Below are 7,148 nucleotides of genomic sequence, written 5' to 3' on the forward strand. Positions count from 1 at the left end.
AATTTCTAGTTAAAAATACTATGTGATTTTAACGTTGGATCAACATTGATAAATTAACGTAAATTACTAGTTAGAAAGACAATGTTATTTCAACGTTGGATCAACAATGATAAATTAACTTAAATTACTAGTTAAAAAGACAATGTTATTTCAACGTTGGATTAACATAATAAATTAACGTAAATTTCTAGTTAAAAATACAATTTTATTTCAACGTTGGATCAACATTAATAAATTAACGTAAATTTCTAGTTAAAAATACATTGTAATTTCAACGTTGGATCAACATTGATAAATTAACGTAAATTACTAGTTAGAAGGACAATGTTATTTTAACGTTGGATCAACATTGATAAATTAACGTAAATTTTAGTTAAAAATACAATGTTATTTCAACGTTGGATAGACATTGATAATAAAACGAACATTTCTAGTTAGAAATACAATGTTATTTCAACGTTGGATCAACATTGATAAATTAACGTAAATTTCTAGTTAGAAAGACAATGTTATTTCAACGTTAAATCAACATTGATAAATTAACGTAAATTACTAGTTAGAAAGACAATGTTATTTCAACGTTGGATCAACATTGATAATAAAACGTTAATTTCTAGTTAGAAATACAATGTTATTTCAACGTTGGATCAACATTGATAAATTAACGTAAATTTCTAGTTAAAAATACAATGTTATTTCAACGTTGGATCAACATTGACAAATTAACGTAAATTACTAGTTAGAAAGACAATGTTATTTCAAGACCCAACAGTGTATCAAAACACCAATACAGGATCAAAATAAAAGTACAATATAACATATTTCCATGATAAAAATATTAACATAATTACAAAACTATTCATTAAACATTAACAATTCAACAGATTTAGTTATTCAAGTTATTTAAAATGAAATTAAATGCTGTATAAGTATTAATGTGTAAGTATTACAACTAAAAATATCAATGTTAGGAAAAATTTAATTAGATCATTATAAAGCTCTGTTTACACTATTAAACTTTTTGTGACAAAAAATGTGATTTGCCCATATATGGACAAAATGATGCCATATCACCACCATATTTGGCCAAATCACCACCATATTTGGGCAAATCACCACCATATTTGGGCACATCACACATTTTTTTTGTAAATCTAGTCTAGTGATAGTGTAGACATAGCTGAAGTTGAGCAACATGACAGAAATAACTGTTTTTACTATATAACAGGCACATGAACATGAGTTTTAAACCGCCTGATTATATACTGAAATTTGATTAATTAATTTGAAACAATAAAGATAAGGAAACATAAGAATATTTAAATTACAAATAAATTGACATTTAGTCCTTATGACACTCAAATCTTAAAACATTAATCCTCTTAACATTTTAAAAATTCTATAAGAATAATATTTATTAATTATAATGTTGTTTTACTCTACCATCACTTTGTTCTATATTTATTTTACTGCATGTTTGTGTGTTTGTCTTTCTTATTCTGAAATATTTAAAGGACAATAGACAGATGAAGTCATTCCATATGTTTAAAACACCATATATACATAGAATACATTCATTCTTGGCATTAATATTTTTAATTCGTTTTGGGGAATAAGAAAAATGTACATTCTTATCTGCTCGATCGGTTGAACTATTATTATTGTACTGCATGTTTGTGTCTTTGTTGTGTGTTTGAAATTTAGTTTTGAAATATATGAGAAACCCTTTCAGATTCTGAAATATTTAAAGTTATTGGTGAACTCTACACAGTAGGCACATTGTAAATAAACTATAGAAATTGATACCAAGAACTATGTTTACCCTCTTTCTTTTAGAGATTCAAGAGGGATTTTGTGGATGGATATAGCACTGTTATAATAGACAAACCAATTTCACAAGAAGAAAATGTTGTGAATGAAATCATTAACATTAGATTTGGGTTATGGCTGGTAGATTGTATACATTACAATTCATACTAATTGTGATAATATAATAAGACACACTATCACTCTAATAAATAGTAAACTGAATCAACAAATTAAACTTATTATAAATGATGGCAAATAATCACAATAAAAGCTTAAAAAATGCCTACACACAAAACACACACTAATAACAGTAGGCCTAAATGATTATCAACAAGCTATTACAAGTTGGAGTGGTGCAATTGAATATTAACAGCTACCAACACAATTTGAAATTTAAAATAAATTGTCCAGTTTTATTGCACTGTAAAATAATCCTATAAATGAAATTGTTTAAAACATGTAGGATACCTTTTATTTTCACAATAGTTTTGCATTCTGCCCAACTATTTTAAAATAAAATTGATTATAGATGATATAGTTAGTATACTGTTATCTGTTTAATATTTCAGAATATAAATACCTTGATCATGAGCATAAGAATAGTTTACAAAAAAACAATACATTTTACAATGCTTTGTAGAAATAATCATTTAAAATTGATTGTTGTTTTTAGAAAAATTATTTTCAACATTGAAGAAAATATTAACTTTTATTAAATTAAGGATATTTATAAGATTATTAATATTAGTCATTTTTTGTGTTCGATATTAAGGAATATGATGTACATGTTTTGTAACTTTGTTTATTATTTAATATTTTCAATAGAATGGCTGGACAGCATTAATGTATGCTGCTTTAGTATGTAATACAACCATCTGCCAACTGGTCTTAGATGGTGGAGCTGATGTCAATATGCAGAATAAGGTAAGTCATACACACAGTTTATAACATTAATTTAAACCTTCAGTGAAACAAATCAATAAATTGAAGCTATTGTTTTTAGAATTTAGATGTTACCACCACTATAAGACTTTAGGAAAATCATAGAGATATTATATAATATCTCTATGGGAAGATCAATTTAGTTGACAATACACTACTGTAGTATCCATGTTATTATACTATTGTAGTTATATTATAATAATACCAATTCTCATAACAAACATATTTTAAATATATCTTGTACATTCTTAAAATGAATAGAATAACACAATACTGGTGTGTGAGGTCAATATAGAAATGATGAATATTATAAGTTATAAACACATGCGTAATAACTTATTTTCTTCTTTTTTTACAAATACTCATACTATTCTGTTTAGATTTGCAATCAAATTTTTTTATTAAGAACATGTATACTTCAAGTTACTTGTTTACACACTGTTATACCATAACATTAATATGTGTATTCAATAATATGTTAATTGTTATATACATTTATTTTTCATAATTCATTGCCGAATGTGCTTTAGAAATAAAGTGTGAAATGAATTTTACACCACAGTTTTTAAATATTTTTGCTATTGATTATTAATTCCCAGGGTGCTAATTTTAGTTGACTACATAAATCATCGTGTCTATTTATTCGTTTTTGTAAATGACAATGTATTGTAGTCCTGCGGTACGTACATTTGAAATCGCCAGTTTTGTTACGCTGAAATTACTGTGTATTCGAGAACCATCTGTGGGCACGATTCGCTCGCGTACCATCTAGTAAAGTAAATTAAAATTGCATTTTCTCGAACTGCTTGTCCAAAAAACTTCATTTTTGTACAAGAGTCAAGAGTTATTATTTGTGATTTAAAAACATAATTAGATTTAATATACAGGTTTTTTGATGCGAGTAGTTGAAAAGGCTTATTTCTTTTCAAATTCACCCGTGTGTTTTTCGCGTTGCTGTTCTATTGTTAGTCAACTGAAGCTATTGTTAATTGAAAGGCGGGTTACATAACCTTTACACCAAACTCGCATACACATGCTTGTAGTGAAATTAGCCTAAATCACACAGCATTTAAGACACGCACTTTCCGGTGACTAAATCTGATGTAGAAGAATTTTACAGTAGGCGGAGGTATGCACTCTCGGAGTGGCTTCCTAGTTGTTTATGTGCATACTGTAGTAGGCTACATAATAAGCAGCACTTGGCACGATCAATTGATTGTCTACAAGATTCCAATTGTACAACTCTGTCAATAACCAATGCTAATTACATTCAAGCAGTCAATTTGTTATCAAGCAATAGATAACAGAATTGTTTCTATGAAGTAAAATGCCCACATAAAATATCCAACACAAGTAACAGATTTAATGTCTAAAGTATCATCTCTTTAAAGCCTTATTTAAGATGGTGATTTTTTAGTCATATTCACTGACATTAGACAACATAGATGAAAAGGTATAGCATGTATAATGAACACAATGATGATGAAAACATTGTGAAGTATCATATCAAGAAGATGTATACTGTTACACTTTGTAATAAACAATGCACTTTATTAAAAGTTTGTATCACTTTGGAATAACCTGTCACTTTGTAACTAATAATTTGTGTGAACAATAGTGAAACAGTAATATCAGGATTACAGGATTATATACAAACAATGAGGACATTTTTAATTTAAATAAATGTTCAGTACAATTTATAAAGTTTTATTGTGAGACAACTTTCATTATTATCATTAGCATTCCATTATTCTGTACATTTTCATCAATATTATCTCCAATAAAGTAATGTTTTTACTTATATATAGTAGAAGGTATGTGATGTATGATATGTATGCCTATTTTTAGTCGCGTGGAAGCGACTCTATAGTTCACTATGTCGGTCGGTTGGTCGGTCTGTCTGTCTGTCGGTCTGTCTGTCGGTCTGTCTGTCTGTCTGTCGGTCTGTCGGTCCGGTATCACTATGCGTTTTATCGCTTTCTGACCTTATCTTGATATCAGTTTAATCTAGCTAGGTCAATTTTTCACAGTATATTCCTTATGGCCAGGAATCAATGTGGTTATGTTTTCACAGTGCGCAATAAAAAATTACTGTGTAGCGATTTTATGGAAACCAGGCTTTATGTATAGATGGGCTCTTAAGCTTAACATCCATAATCTCATTAACCACTAATGTATAGATGGGCTCTTAAGCTTAACATCCATAATCTCATTAACCACTAATGTATAGATGGGCTCTTAAGCTTAACATCCATAATCTCATTAACCACTAATGTATAGATGGGCTCTTAAACTTAACATCCATAATCTCATTAACCACTAATGTATAGATGGGCTCTTAAGCTTAACATCCATAATCTCATTAACCACTAATGTATGGATGGGCTCTTAAGCTTAACATCCATAATCTCATTAACCACTAATGTATAGATGGGCTCTTAAGCTTAACATCCATAATCTCATTAACCACTAATGTATAGCTGGGCTCTTAAGCTTAACATCCATAATATCATGATTCAATATTCTTATTTAAAAACATTATGATGTCTTAATTTATAAGAATGTTTTCAATCTAAATATTGGGTAGTCTAAAGTATGTGATCAACAATTTTTATCATTTAAATAATAGAAATTATTTAAAATGTCATGGCAAATTGTAATTTTAATTAAAAATTACCTAATAATATGTAATAACCTTAAATAAAATATAGCCATATTTTAACAGTTTTTTAACTGTAAAAATATTGTGATTTCCTGGTTCCAAACAGTATGGTCATTATTCACTAAATATACTTTGATAACAATTAATAGTGCATCAACATTTATATTAAATATTGTCTGCTACTCATATCACTATCATTGCAGAATATTGGTAGGCTTACTTGCCACTTTGTAGTTTTCATGGCAAGTTTGAAATTCATTTAAAAATTGAACTTAAAATAATAAAAACTCTGTTATATATTTTGTTTTCAGACTCTAAATAGAAATTGTATTTTCTCCCACAAGTTGAAGAAATGTATTGCATTATTAGATGTAAAGGAATAGTGTAAAAAAAGAGAAATCACAGCCTTAAGAGCCATTGTCTGTAAGAATCAAAGAAATATCAAAAAAAGTGGCAGACTCAAAAAAATGGATTTCTTTCAAATTTTGCACATGGCTATATATGGGCAATTCCATGGTCACTCGCATTACACATTACAGTCATTTTTGTGAGTCTAAGCTTTGTACTTTCTATACTAATTGGATTTTTAAGTCAATGTTTTATATGAACATACTTTAGGTGCAAGTCTTTAATAAAATACTATAAAAAAAATTGTATGTCTTTTACTTCGACAATGACGCCATTGCGAAATTCTGTCACACGCATTACACAAAAAGGACACAACAAAAATTTGATTAGATTTGATAAGAACGTGTCCTTAAACTAAAAATATATGAATCAAAAGATCTTATATTTTTAATTACTGTACTTTTAAAGTATAAAATAGGATAATAAAAAAATTCAACATTACATAGATTTTAAAAATATTTTACATTTTAACAAAAAAGTCCCGTCACTCGCATTACTGTCACTCGCATTACTGTCACTCGCATTACCGTAAGAAATGAACTTAGTATTTACTAAGCAAAGCAGAAAGAAAAGTAGACAATAATTAAATAATGCAACATTAAACCACTCAAAGAATGTTATATCAATTTTCAAGTAAAAACTTTTATTTCAACTCATTTGGATGAAGTTCTAAAGGACATCATCTATTTTTAACACTAACAGAATATCTTGATTTTTTACAAACACAGTAACAGAACACTTATACGGTCACTAAAAATGAAAATAGAAAATTCAAACAGCCATTTTACAAATTATGGAACTCAAAGTTCTTCGCAAACCAGCATCAAGCCCTGGTAGTGGCTTTAGCAAAGCCATAGCACTTCTAAAAGGTGATGGCCCGTCTGATGCCAAAGCAGCCTTCTTTGCTCTGAACTAATAGCCACACGTTTTCTATTAGCAACTTTAAGAGCATCAATCTTCTGCTTCTTCAAAGCTGGTGGCAGAGCTAGAATTTTCTCTTTTCTTTTACTTTTTTACTTCTTTTCGAAATTTCATTTTGTTTGTTTCTGTATGAGGTGTATTTTCCCTCGGCTTTCAGTTTTTCTAGGTACTTTCTCTGTCGTTCGGCCATTTCTAAAGGCAGGATGCAAATGTGAATGATATTTTAAAATTATTTTTAAATAATAAGCAATTATATATTTTGTTTTTAAAACTACAATGCTTTAGACCTGGTGGTGTAAAATATGCCTAGTAAATAATAATATATAAATAATAATATATAAATAACTTATTATAGCCTAGGCCTATGCGGTGTTTTCAAATTATAGAATTTGAAATAATTAACACT

The sequence above is a fragment of the Antedon mediterranea genome, chromosome 3 (assembly GCF_964355755.1).
Source record: "Antedon mediterranea chromosome 3, ecAntMedi1.1, whole genome shotgun sequence".
Classification (NCBI taxonomy): domain Eukaryota; kingdom Metazoa; phylum Echinodermata; class Crinoidea; order Comatulida; family Antedonidae; genus Antedon; species Antedon mediterranea.